General features: G+C 40.0%; 1 non-coding gene across 1 annotated transcript; it reads left to right on the top strand.

Moving 5' to 3' along the window:
- Positions 1-13321: 13321 nt before the first annotated feature.
- Positions 13322-13374, top strand: LOC123742634 (U7 small nuclear RNA). Its single transcript, XR_006769784.1, has one exon. It is a non-coding gene; the product is annotated as a U7 small nuclear RNA (small nuclear RNA).
- Positions 13375-13783: the final 409 nt, after the last annotated feature.

Below are 13783 nucleotides of genomic sequence, written 5' to 3'. Positions count from 1 at the left end.
CCTAACTGGCTGACTATGTTAACAGTCTGTCTCGAGAGACTAAGCTATGCAAGTCTGTGTTGTCCGAAAGGTAAAGATAACTAAAAGAAAGGACAATGCTAAGTTCCTGATTCCCAAAATGCTAGAGAGAGGGGGGTGTTTGATAGGTCTGACACTGTGGGCAGGAAAAGATGGCCATGTATGTAGTGATGTAAGGAATCTGGGTGGCAATATAAGGAATCTGCTGATGCTTATTCTCCCCGAGGATGCACATTATGCTGTGGAGTGAAAGGACAATATTTGTACTTGAGAGAGGACAATAGGGACAGACAATGCAGAGGAGTGCTGTGCTAATAAAATAAAATTACCATTTACCAACTTTCTTATGTTGTGAAGAGCCAATATCATGTTTTTTTTCAGGCTGCATTACAGTGATTCAACATGCAATAATTAATTGCTTTACCATACTTAGTGAGGATCTGAAGACCAGGCCACCAGAACTGATTTTCCTTCACTATGAACAGCCATGATCCTCTTTATGATTCAGAGATCTTGAGATCACCTGCTCACACTGAAGTGACTTTTTGTTGCTCACCTTCTGACACTAAAGCTTTAAATTACACACCCACATTGAAGGCTTACTAATATGCTTTAAAATGGGAAGAATTATCGTTATAGGCTCGCAGGGACGTGGCTAACCTTTCGGGGGCCCTAAGCAAGATTTGTTTGTAGAGAATATACAGTTGAAGTCGGAAGATTACATACACCTTAGCCAAATACATTTAAACTCAGTTTTTCACAATTCCTGACATTTAATCCTAGTAAAAATTCCCTGTCTTAGGTCAGTTATGATCACCTGTTTATTTTAAGAACGTTAAATGTCAGAATAATAGATTAGAGAATGATTTATTTCAGCTTTTATTTCTTTCATCACATTCCCAGTGGGTCAGATATTTACATACACTCAATTAGTATTTGGTAGTATTGCATTTAAATTCTTTAACTTGGGTCAAATGTTTCGGGTAGCCTTCCACGAGCTTCCCACAATAATTTGGGTGAATTTTGGCCCATTCCTCCTGACAGAGCTGGTGTAACTGAGTCAAGTTTGTAGGCCTCCTTGCTCGCACATGCTTTTTCAGTTCTGCCCACACATTTTCTATGGGATTGAGGTCAGGGCTTTGTGATGGCCACTCCAATACCTTGACTTTGTTGTCCTTAAGCCATTTTGCCACAACTTTGGAAGTATGCTTGGGGTCATTGTCTATTTGGAAGACCAAGCTTTAACTTCCTGACTGATGTCTTGAGATGCTGCTTCAATATATCCACATAATTTTCCATCCTCATGATGCCATCTATTTTGTGAAGTACACCGGTCCCTCCTGCAGCAAAGCACCCCAACAATATGATGCTGCCACCCCCGTGCTTCACGGTTGGGATGGTGTTCTTAGGCTTCCAAGCCTCCCCCTTTTCCCTCCAAACATAACGATGTTTATTATGGCCAAACAGTTCTATTTTTGTTTCATCAGACCAGAGGACATTTCTCCAAAAAGTACGATCTTTGTCCCCGTGTGCAGTTGCAAACCGTAGTGTGGCATTTTTATGGCGGTTTTGGAGCAGTGGCTTCTTCCTTGCTGAGCGGCCTTTCAGGTTATGTCGATATAGGACTCGTTTTACTGTGGATATAGATACTTTGTACCTGTTTCCTCCAGCATCTTCACAAGGTCCTTTGCTGTTGTTCTGGGATTGATTTGTACTTTTTGCACCAAAGTACGTTCATCTCTAGGAGACAAAACCTGAGCGGTATGACGGCTGCGTGATCCCATGGTGTTTATACTTGTGCACTATTGTTTGTACAGATTAACGTGGTACCTTCAGGCTTCAGTGAATTATAAATGAAATAATCTGTTTGTAAATAATTGTTGTAAAAATGACTTGTGTCTTGCACGAAGTAGATGTCCTAACCGACTTGCCAAAACTATAGTTTGTTAACAAGAAATTTGTGGAGTGGTTAAAAAGCGAGTTTTAATGACTCCAACCTAAGTGTATGTAAACTTTGGACTTCAACTGTGGCTTTACAGTACCTTCAGAAAGTATTCACACCCTTTTACTTTTTCCACATTTTGTTGTGTTCCAGCCTGAATTTAACATTGATTATATTGAGACTTTGTGTCACTGATTTACACACAGTACCCCATAATGTCAAAGTGGAGTTTTGTTTATAGAACATTTTAGAAATTAATCAAAAATGTATAGCTGAAATGTCTTGAGGCAAGAAGTATTCAACCCCTTTGTTATGGCAAGCCTAAATAAGTTCAGGAGTAAAAATATACTTAACAAATTGTATAATAAGTTGCATGGACTCGTTCCATTTTCAATAATAGTGTTTAACATGAGTTTTGTCTACCTCATCTCTTTACATCACACATACAATTATCTGTAAGGTCCTTCAATCGAGTAGTGAATTTAAAACACAGATTCAACCACAAAGACCAGGGAGGTATTTCAATGCCTCGCAAAGAAGGGCACCAATTGGTAGATATGTAAAAATTAAAAAAGCATATGGCGAATATCTATTTGAGCATTAATTAGGCCTTGGATGGCGTATCAATACACTTAGTCACTACAATGATACAGGTGTCCTTCCTAACTCAGTTGTCAGAGAGGAAGAAAATTGCTCAGGGATTTCACCATGAGGCCCAAGGTGATTTTAAAACAGTTGCAGCAAGGCACATAAGTAATACTGCAAAAGAATGTGGCAAAGAAATTAACTTTTGTCCTGCATACAAAGCGTTATATTTGGGGAAACTCCAACACAACACATCACTGAGTACCAATCTCCATATTTTCAAGCATGGTGGTGGCTGCATCATGCTATGGCTATGCTTGTCATCGTCAAGGACTAGGCAGTTTTTGGGACAGTATTCCTCCTGAAGTCTATTTAAAATGTTTGAATCAATTAGGTCCATTATTGCTGAAAATGATTAATACAGCCGTTCACAAAGGTTCATTTGGGAGTGATGTGAATACAGCACAAATTTTGCTTTTAATAAAAAAAGTAAGGATGCCAAGCAGTGTTATTTAACAAACACAGATATTAAACTGTTTTCTAAAATGTTGTCACCCTGTCTCAAGGATTATTTACCCAAATTGGTCCAAATGGGGTTATCTTTGTATGCATTTCTTTGATAGCATTTTTGTACCTGTAAATTATGCTAATTTATGCAAAAGTAATAGTTATAGTTGATAAAAAATCAAAAGAATTTGAAGTTAGCATAGCCGGAATGTTTTAAAGTTTCTTAATTGGCTAAGGAGCAGGACCATTTTGAATAGCTTACCTCTGTATTCCTATGGTTCTTATTAGAACCCATGTTAATTTATGTAACATTTAAATGGTTATAGTTCAAAAAGTATGTATAGTATCAAACATTGTTTGACAAGCAATCTAAGTAGGGTCAGTCTGAACCTCTCAATGTTGGTTTGGAGTTGATTGCTCAGCGTTTCCCAAACTCAGTCCCTGGGGACCCCAAGGTGTGCACGTTTTGGTTTTTGCCCTAGCACTACACAGCTGATTAAAATAATCAAAGCTTGATGATGAGTTCATTACTTGAATCAGCTGTGTAGTGCTAAGGCAAAAAACAAAACATGCACCCCTTGGGGTCCCCAGGACTGAGTTTGGTAAACACTGTGATAGCTTAAACCAGTGGTGTCAAACTCAATCCATGGAGGGCCTAGTGTCTGCAGGTGTTTGTTTTTTATTTTCAATTAAGACCTACACAACCAGGTGAGGGGAGTTTTTTTTAAATAATAAGTGACCTTAATCAATCAAGCACAACCATTCTTGTCTATAGACCTTTTATGCAATTTAAATGTATTGGCATCCATAGCAACGGCTCTGTTTGGGCTGCTCAATGACGAGACATGAGAGAGCTGTTAGTTGGCGTTAGCTAGCTACTTTCGTCACTGTAAACTCTGACAAACAGCTGCAACTTTTGATTTGTAGCAGATAATTCTGTTCTGGTTTCAGATTTGAATAGCAGGGAAGAAGACAAAGATGTCATTCACCCGAAACCTTTTGTTTAATAATATCTTGTTGGGAAGCACACTATTCCAGACCAGTATGCAGATTTTAAAGTTCTAGTTTAAACTGTGTAAGAGGAGTAGCTTTCTAAATAATAATAATACAAAATAAAATAATAATAATAATAACTAGACTGTAATTTTCCATGAAGAAAATGTTTGTGACTTTCTTCAACTCGTTGTAGTGGAAAATGTTTAAAACATTTTACTTAAGTGGAGTGGTGAAATATAGTCAAAGTGAAATATATTCAAATATCTGGTCTGATTACATTAATAGACTATATAAACCTTCTTACTTTGGACTCTGTGGAAGGTAGATCACATATTTAATCACAAATAACTGCACTAAGACTACTACACTTTAACTCATATGGAATTTTAAAAGTTTTAGGCTATCATTTGGGGAGAGAAATATGATGGTGCATCTAGTGGAAGAAGTTTAAGCATTTTGTTAGTGTTGAACAATTGTTGTGGTAGTTGAATTTTTTACTTGAGTGAAGTAGCTAAATATACAGTAGTCAAAGTTAAAGGTTGAGTCAGTTAGAATATTGTCTGCAAATGTACCCACATTTCTATTATATGTAAATAGTTTATTATTAGTGAATGCCATAATGTAGTTATTTTGTTAGATACTTTCCATATTAGCTGAAATCATATTTTTTCTGAGCCATTTTAGATGTCACACTAGCTGTTTGGTCCGAACAGATTCACAAATCTGGGAATTTGTCAAGCTGTGCAGCAGTTGTCTCCCTCCAAGGCACGTGTTGCTAGGCAACACCCTGCACTTGCCTGGACAGGCCTGCTCCCTCTTTGGCTAAAGCCAGTGTGAGAAACATGCTAACAAATGTTTGTACTATGAAACTAAATAAGTTCTGGACTCTAACCCACAAAGCGTCTTTGCTAGATTCATGATATTGTTGTTAGACAAAGCAAGGAAATAACTTATTTAGTTCAAAAGTGATGTAACGTATCATCTGAGATTCCCAAAGACTGGAAAGCTGCCGTGATCATCCCGCTCTTCAAAGGGGGAGACACTCTAGACCCAAACTGCTACAGACCTATATCTATCCTACCCTGCCTTTCTAAGGTCTTCGAAACGCAAGTTAACAAACAGATTACCGACCATTTCGAATCCCACCGTACCTTCTCCACTATGCAATCTGGTTTCAGAGATGGTCATGGGTGCACCTCAGCATCGCTCAAGGTCCTAAACGATATCATAACCGCCATCGATAAGAAACAATACTGTGCAGCCGTATGCATCGACCTGGCCAAGGCTTTCGACTCTGTCAATCACCACATTCTTGTCGGCAGACTCAACAGCCTTGGTTTCTCAAATGATTGCCTCGCCTGGTTCACCAACTACTTCTCTGATAGAGTTCAGTGTGTCAAATCGGAGGGCCTGTTGTCCGGATCTCTGGCAGTCTCTATGGGGCTCCCACAGGGTTCAATTCTCGGGCCGACTCTCTTCTCTGTACACATCAATGATGTCGCTCTTGCTGCTGGTGATTCTCTGATCCACCTTTACGCAGACGACACCATTCTGTATACTTCTGGCCCTTCTTTGGACACTGTGGTACCTAACCTCCAGACGAGCTTCAATGCCATATAACTCTCCTTCCATGGCCTCCAACTGCTCTTAATGCAAGTAAAACTAAATGCATGCTCTTCAACCGATCGCTGCCCACCTGTCCAGCATCACTACTCTGGACGGTGCTGACTTAGAATACGTGGACAAATACAAATACCTAGGTGTCTGGCTAGACTGTAAACTCTCTTTCCAGACTCACATTAAGCATCTCCAATACAAAATTAAATCTAGAATCGGCTTCCTATTTCGCAAGAAAGCATCCTTCACTCATGCTGCCAAACAAAACTGACCATCCTACCGATCCTCGACTTTGGTGATGTCATCTACAAAATAGCCTCCAACACTTTACTCAACAAATTGGATGCAGTCTATCACAGTGCCATCCGTTTTGTCACCAAAGCCCCAATACTACCCACCACTGCAACCTGTACGCTCTCGTTGGCTGGCCCTTGCTTCATACTCGTCGCCAAACACACTGGATCTAGGTCATCTATAAGTCTTTGCTAGGTAAAGCCCCGCCTTATCTCAGCTCACTGGTCACCATAGCAGCACCCACCCGTAGCACGCACTCCAGCAGGTATATCACACTGGTCACCCCCAAAGCCAATTCCTCCTTTGGCCGCCTTTCCTTCCAGTTCTCTGCTGCCAATGACTGGAACGAACTGCAAACATCACTGAAGCTGGAGACTCATATCTCCCTCACTAGCTTTAACCTGATATGGATAGGGGGCAGTATTTTCATGGCCGGATGAAAAAACGTACCCGATTTAAACTGGTTACTACTCTTGCTCAGAAACGAGAATATGCATATTATTAGTAGATTTGGATAGAGAACACTCTGAAGTTTCTAGAACTATTTGAATGGTGTCTGTGAGTATAACAGAACTCATATGGCAGGCAAAAACCTGAGAAAAATTCAACCAGGAAGTGTAGGATCTGAGAAATGTAGTTCTTCTTTCTATCTGTGCTGTTACGTTGCACTTTCTAAGGCTTCCATTGGCTGTCTAAAGCCTTCAGAATGTGGACTGAGCCTTCTCCTGTCTCTGGGCAGAGTATAGGAGCTCAGTTACTGAGTGGTCTGCCTGAGGACAAAGAGATTGGATATGCGCGTTCCCGCGAGCACGCTGTTTTTTCTTTTCCTCCTTGAATGAATACACTATTGTCCGGTTGGAATATTATCGCAATTTTACTTTAAAAATACAATAAAAATTGATTTTAAACAGTGTTTGACATGCTTCTAAGTACGGTAATGGAACATTTTGACTTTTTGTGTCTCGAAATGCGGTTGCACGTTACCCTTTGGATAGTGACCTGAATGCACGAACAAAACGGAGGTATTTGGACATAACTATGGATTATTTCGAACAAAAACAACATTTCTTGTGGAAGTAGCAGTCCTGGGAGTGCATTCTGACGAAGATCAGCAAAGGTAATACCATTTTTCTAATACTAATTCTGAGTTTAGTGTGCCCCGAAGTTGGCGGGTGTCAAAATAGCTAGCCGTGATGGCTGAGCGATGTACTCAGAATATTGCAAAATGTGCTTTCGCCGAAAAGCTATTTTAAAATCTGACACAGCGATTGCATAAAGGAGTTCTGTATCTATAATTCTTAAATTAATTGTTATGTATTTTGTCAACGTTTATGATGAGTATTTTTGTAAATTCACCGGAAGTTTTTGGTAGGAATACATTTTCTGAACATCACGCGCCAATGTAAAAAGCTGTTTTTGGATATAAATATGAACTTGATTGAACAAAACATACATGTATTGTATAACATAATGTCCTAGGAGTGTCATCTGATGAAGATCATCAAAGGTTAGTGCTTCATTTAGCTGTGTTTTGGGTTTTATTGACATATATGCTTGCTTGGAAAATGGCTGTGTGGTTATTTTGGTCTATGTACTCTCCTAACATAATCTAATGTTTTGCTTTTGCTGTAAAGCCTTTTTGAAATCGGACAACGTGGTTGGATTCAGGAGAGATTTATCTTTCAAATGGTGTAAAATAGTCGTATGTTTGAAAAATTTAAATTATTGGATTTTTGAGGTTTTTGTATTTCGCGCCATGCGATCCCATTGGCTGTTGGCTAGGGGATCCGCTGGTGGAACGGGGTTCCGCTAGCGGAACGCCTAGATGTAAGAGGTTTTAAGCACCAGCTGTCAGAGCAGCCTACAGATCACTGCACCTGTACATAGCCCATCTGTAAATAGCCCATCCAACTACCTCATCCCCATACTGTATTTATTTATTTAACTTGCTCCTTTGCACCCCAGTATCTCTACCTGCACATTCATCTTCTGCACATCTCACTCCAGTGTTTAATTGGTATATTGTAATTACTTCGCCACCATGGCCTATTTATTGCTTTATGTCCCTTATTTTACCTCATTTGCACACACTGTATATAGACTTTCTTTCTACCTTATTATTGACTGTATGTTTGTTTATTCCATGTGTAACTCTGTGTTGTTGTATGTGTCGAACTGCTTTGCTTTATCTTGGCCAGGTCGCAGTTGTAAATGAGAACTTGTTCTCAACTAGCCTACCTGGTTAAATAAAGGTGAAAAAAATGTAGATTTATTGTAATTTGCAGCTGTTGTTGGTAAATAATGAATCTGCTAGCTTCTGATATGACTGATATGTTATACCCTCATAGTTGCATTGTTGCATTCACAGTGAATGGAATGTTGGAAGTCATTATGTTACAATGGAAGCTTTAGAAATTTGAAGAAATCCCATGACAGTAGATGAAGTTAAATAAGTGTAATATAAGTTGAATAGTTTAGAAAGTATAAATAGTATGAAAAAGTAATATGCAACTATTCCAGACCAGTCTGCACGATTTAAAGTGTATAGCTGTCAACGGTGGGTGCAGCTGGTGCATGGAAGTCAGGCACAGGAGAGCAGAGATGAGAGGACAAAGCACTTTACTTAGGCAATCATATGAACAGAACGCAACCGCGTCACAAAACAAATGCCCAAAGAACAAGTCAGGCAGCACAAAGTACAAAACCCAAGTACAAAGTACCGGCTGCCACAAAGCACGGGTATAAAACAAAACCCGGCGCAAACCAGCCGGAAGCGTGCCAACCTTAACAATAAACAATACCCCACACAGACATGGAGGGAACAGAGGGCTAAATACACATAGTGATTATGAGGAGATGTAAACCAGGTGTGCAGGAAAACAAGACAAAACAAATGGAAAATGAAAGGTGGAGCGGCGATGGCTAGAAGAGCGGTGACGTCGACCGCCGAACGCCGCCCAAACAAAGAGAGGGACTGACTTCGGCGGAAGTCGTGACAATAGCTTAAAAGGTTTAAGAGGAGTAGCGTGCAGAAGAAGAAGAATAGTAAGAAGAAGTATAAAGATGATGTTGTGACTTTTACTTCACAAGTCCCATATACCTACAGTAGGCAGAAATTGATGTGTGGCTGGGGACAAGTAAAAATGTTTCTGGGTCAACATTTTCCAGCAAAAATACCCCAACATATTTAAGTGAAATTTTGTGCAATCACATTGCACCATTTAACACAGAATAAATTTGACATAAAACACCACAGATTTCCCTTGACAAACAAGCACGTTATTATTGCCAAGTAGGCAGCGCAAGTGCACAACTACACAACTGCTTACAACAACACCGCTGACAAACAGGCTGACTGTCTGAGATCAATAGTAAACAAACATAATGAAATACACAACATGTCTCTAACCAGGTTTCCATCCAACCATTTCAAGATGTGTGGCTATTGATCAATTACCTGACGCATGAAAAAGTCACTACCGGGCTGATGGAAACAGGAAATGCAGTTACAATTTTATAAATGCCAACAAAGATTTTGTTTGTTCGACATGGTGGAATCTTTTTGTGTCTGTAAAATAAATAATGTGAGAAATGGCAGTGGAAATGCAATTATGCGCAAATATTTATATAATAACCATCATTTCGAAGTAACTTGGAGTCACGGGATAATATGTTTTGTGGTCCTCCCACTACGACTCTGTATGCAGTTTTTTAGTCTGATGAACTTCACAGGGTGGTGAAAGTACACGGTGATGAGCTTGATGCTACATTCCAATAAATATCAAGGGTCTTATTCTGGTGACAAGATGATCGATGCTTGGCTGCCATTTGACAAATGCAAATAATTTCACTCTTATCCATAAAAATCTCATCATGTAGTACCCGCACTAGAGTGCATGTGCCTTAAAAAACATCAGCTGGTGCACACCCAGAAAAATGTGTTTATGTGGAGGTGCTGACTAACTGCGAATAAACTATAAACTTTCAAAATAAAGAGAGTGCATGTGCCAAGACCAAAGTGGGCAAATTTGCTATAAAACGCAATAGTTTTTGAGACAAAACCATCGGTAGAGTTGAAAATGCGATGGCAACCCATTTAACTTGTATTTTTCACTCGGTACATTGGAATTTAACTGCAAAAGTTATTTTTATGTGTACTACTTCAATTTGATGGAAACACATCTCTGGTAGGAAAATTCCATTGAAATCAATTCAAATTCCAGGTCAGTCTTTGAATTCAGATAATTCAATTCCAATATTAGTTAATTCTCAATTCCCTAACACCATGCCCAAACCGTCTGCGTGCGCCATCGTGCGCAAATTGATTTTGTCCCCCCACACCAAACGCAATCACGACACGCAGGTTGAAATATTTAAAAAAAACTCTGAACCAATTATATTAATTTGGGGACAGGTCAAAAAGCATTAAACATTTATGGCAATTTAACTAGCTTGCAGTTGCTAGCTAATTTGTCCTATTCAGATAGCTAGCTTGCTGTTGCTAGCTAATTTGTCCTGGGATATACACATTGGGTTGTTATTTTACCTGAAATGCACAAGGTCCTCTACTCTGACAATTAATCCACACATAAAACGGTCAACCGAATCGTTTCTAGTCATCTCTCCTCCTTCCAGGCTTTTTCTTCTTTGGACTTTATATGGCGATTGGCAACTAACTTTCATAAGGTATTACCACAACTGACCTCCGTTTATCTTTCATTCACCACTGGGTATAACCAATGAGGAGATGGCACATGGGCATATGCTTCTAAAAGCCGATGAGGAGATGGGAGAGGCAGGACTTGCAGCGCATTCTGTACCACAAATAGAAGCAACTTATATTTTAGTGCCTGGCAACGCAGACTCTCGTTGGCGCGTACGAGCAGCGTGGGTGCAATGATTGAATAACATGTATGTGTACATTTATTTTGCAGCGCACGCGACGCGAGCGGTGTGGTCAGCATGTAAGGCTTTCAGGCTGGTCATGGCACTATTCAAATATAGAAATACAAGTTTAAATTATTTAAAACACTTCCTGCAGTACATTTTTTTATACCAAGTGCATTCATTCCCGTTAACTGGAAAATGTGTGTCACGCCCTGACCTGAGAGAGCCTTTTTATGTCTCTATTTAGGTTTGGTCAGGGTGTGATTTGGGTGGGCATTCTATGTTCTATTTTCTATGTTTTGTATTTCTTTGTTTTGGCCTGGTATGGCTCTCAATCAGGGACAGCTGTACATCGTTGTCGCTGATTGGGAGTCATACTTAGGCAGCCTGTTTTCCTTTGTTTTTTTTGGGGTAGTTGTATTCTGTCTTGTGTGTGTTCACCTGGCAGAACTGTTGGCTTTCGTTTTCTTGTTTGTTTTAAAGTGTTTCAGAAATATAATTATGACCACTTACCACGCTGCATCTTGGTTCCCTCTTCCAGACGATCGTTACAATGTGCAAATATTGAATTCCAATTCAATTTAATTCAGAAGATTAAATATTTTTAAAATGCTAATTTAATTGTCAAAACAGTCTAATAACAATTCAATTCCATAACTTGAAGATTATTGAAATTCAAATTGAATTCAATGTAAATTTATATCAAATCCAATTGGAACTGACTCCAACTATGGTACTGACATTCATCTTTAAGTGGAACCTAAAAAGAATAGGAGACTTTTACTGCGGGGAGACTCACTATATGATGATTCGGCTAATGCTTTTTATGAGTTGTTAATTAATGTGCCTTGGGAAGAATCCAATCCATAGTGAGTCATGTAACAAATATGTTTCGGGAGCTGTTGCCACGCATGTTCACGTTGCCTTGGCAGGTTACAATAAATCATTTTCCCTCTATTATTTATGAAAGCGACCAAAGGGGAAGATCAGATCATTATGCACTGATGGTTCATGTAGCTAACATTCAGAACATCACATAGCTGCAGGGGCTTGGATTATCAGGGGTATTGTTTTAGTTTGTGTGTTGTGGTCCTCGAAACAATATACAGGCTCATTGTCCTGTATTGGGTAAGCCTTTATATGATAAGCACCCCATAAGGACAACATAAAACCTCTATAAGCAATGCAAATGCCTTCACAAGCAGCAAACTAAGAATTTGAAACAATTTGAAACATATAGCTGTTTCACATTTACTGAGAGAAACATATCTTGCCATAGGGAAGTATTGATTCCCCCAGCAGCCTGAAGAGTGAGACAGGATGCATCCCAAATGGCACCCTAATCTCTATATAGTGCATAATTTTGACTAGAGCTTTATGGGCCCTGTCAAAAGTAATGCACTATAAAGGGAATAGGGTGCCTTTTGGGATGCACCCACAGTCTCCACAGACGTTCCTGCAGGATCAGATGACAGTCAATAATATAGAGAACCAGGTTACATGTGAAATCATATCTAAAGGAATCAATATTTCTTCCATCCTCAGCAATACCTAAGCCCTTTTCCAAAAAACATCTGTTCTTTTTTAGATTGTCCTTCTGTCTATTGCAGGTGGGGTGGGGGGTGGGGGGGGACGAGCCTATGAAATCAAGTTGACGTTTTACCCAAATGTAATTTTATTTTCTCACAGTTCCGACAGATTTATTGCTATTCTCTGCACAAAACCAGCTCTCTAGGCTTCAGTATAACTGATTTTGTACATATTATGCTTAGGATGCTACCGTCTAGGTAGGAGGCCTATAGTCACTTGGGGTGAGTTACACCAACATGGATTAACTGTTAAAGGTAATGATATTACATCTTGTTGCACTAAACTTTAGAGACCCGTTTACCAGACACAGATTAAGTCTACCCACATAAAAAATACTACAGTTTACTATAGAATCGCAGTGATAGCTGTGCCACTAGAGATCCTAGTTCTAGTCCAGGCTCTGTCGCACCCGGCCGCGACCGGGAGACCCATGGGGCGGCGCACAATTGGCCCAGCGTCGTCCGTGTTAGGGGAGGGTTTGGCCGGCAGGGATGTTCTTGTCCCATTGCGCTCTAGCGACTCCTGTGGCGGGCTGAGCGCAATGCACGCTGACACGTTTGCCAGGTGTATGGTGTTTCTTCTGACACATTGGTGCGGCTGGTTTCCGGGTTAAGCGGAAGCCAGTATTATCACCCAAAAAACACTGTAGTAAATACTACAGAAATATCTCTTTTACCTGTTTTTTACTATAGTAAATTCTACGGTATTAAATTTGCACATACCCTGCCCATTCCCCTCCCCCATATTCAAAGTTGTGCCACCCTTAAGTGAGAAACCTACATGACAAGTATAGACCATATATTATGTTCCCTAGATGTTATAGAAAAGAGCAGAAGCGCTGAAAATATCCGTTCAGAACCCAGTCCTACCTACCTACAACTTATGTAAAGTTGGCTCTTTTAGAATTTCTCCAGTAGGTTTCCTCAAGGAGAACCCCCCCCCCCACTTACATACTACTCATTTATACTATAGTGAACTGTAAATACTGCCGTATACTACAGTATCACTGCTATTCGCCTTTTCGAAATGCCTACTAGGCCCTCCCCCGCCCTCCCTTCGGCAAATCAGATAACGACTCAATTTTGCTCCTCCCTTCCTATAGGCAGAAACTCAAACAGGAACTACCCGTGCTAAGGTCTATTCAACGCTGGTCTGACCAATCAGAATCCATCCATCAAGATTGTTTTGATCACACGGACTGGGATATGTTCCGGGTAGCCTCTGAGAATAACATTGACACTTACACGAACACGGTGACGGAGTTCATCAGGAAGTGTATAGGGGATGTTGGTCCCACGGTGACTATTAAAACCTACCCAAATCAGAAACCGTGGCTAGATGGCAACA

Source organism: Salmo salar, chromosome ssa04 (assembly GCF_905237065.1).
Source record: "Salmo salar chromosome ssa04, Ssal_v3.1, whole genome shotgun sequence".
NCBI lineage: Eukaryota > Metazoa > Chordata > Actinopteri > Salmoniformes > Salmonidae > Salmo > Salmo salar.
Note: the sequence above shows the minus strand (reverse complement) of the source record. Positions and strands in the feature narration are given on the sequence as shown.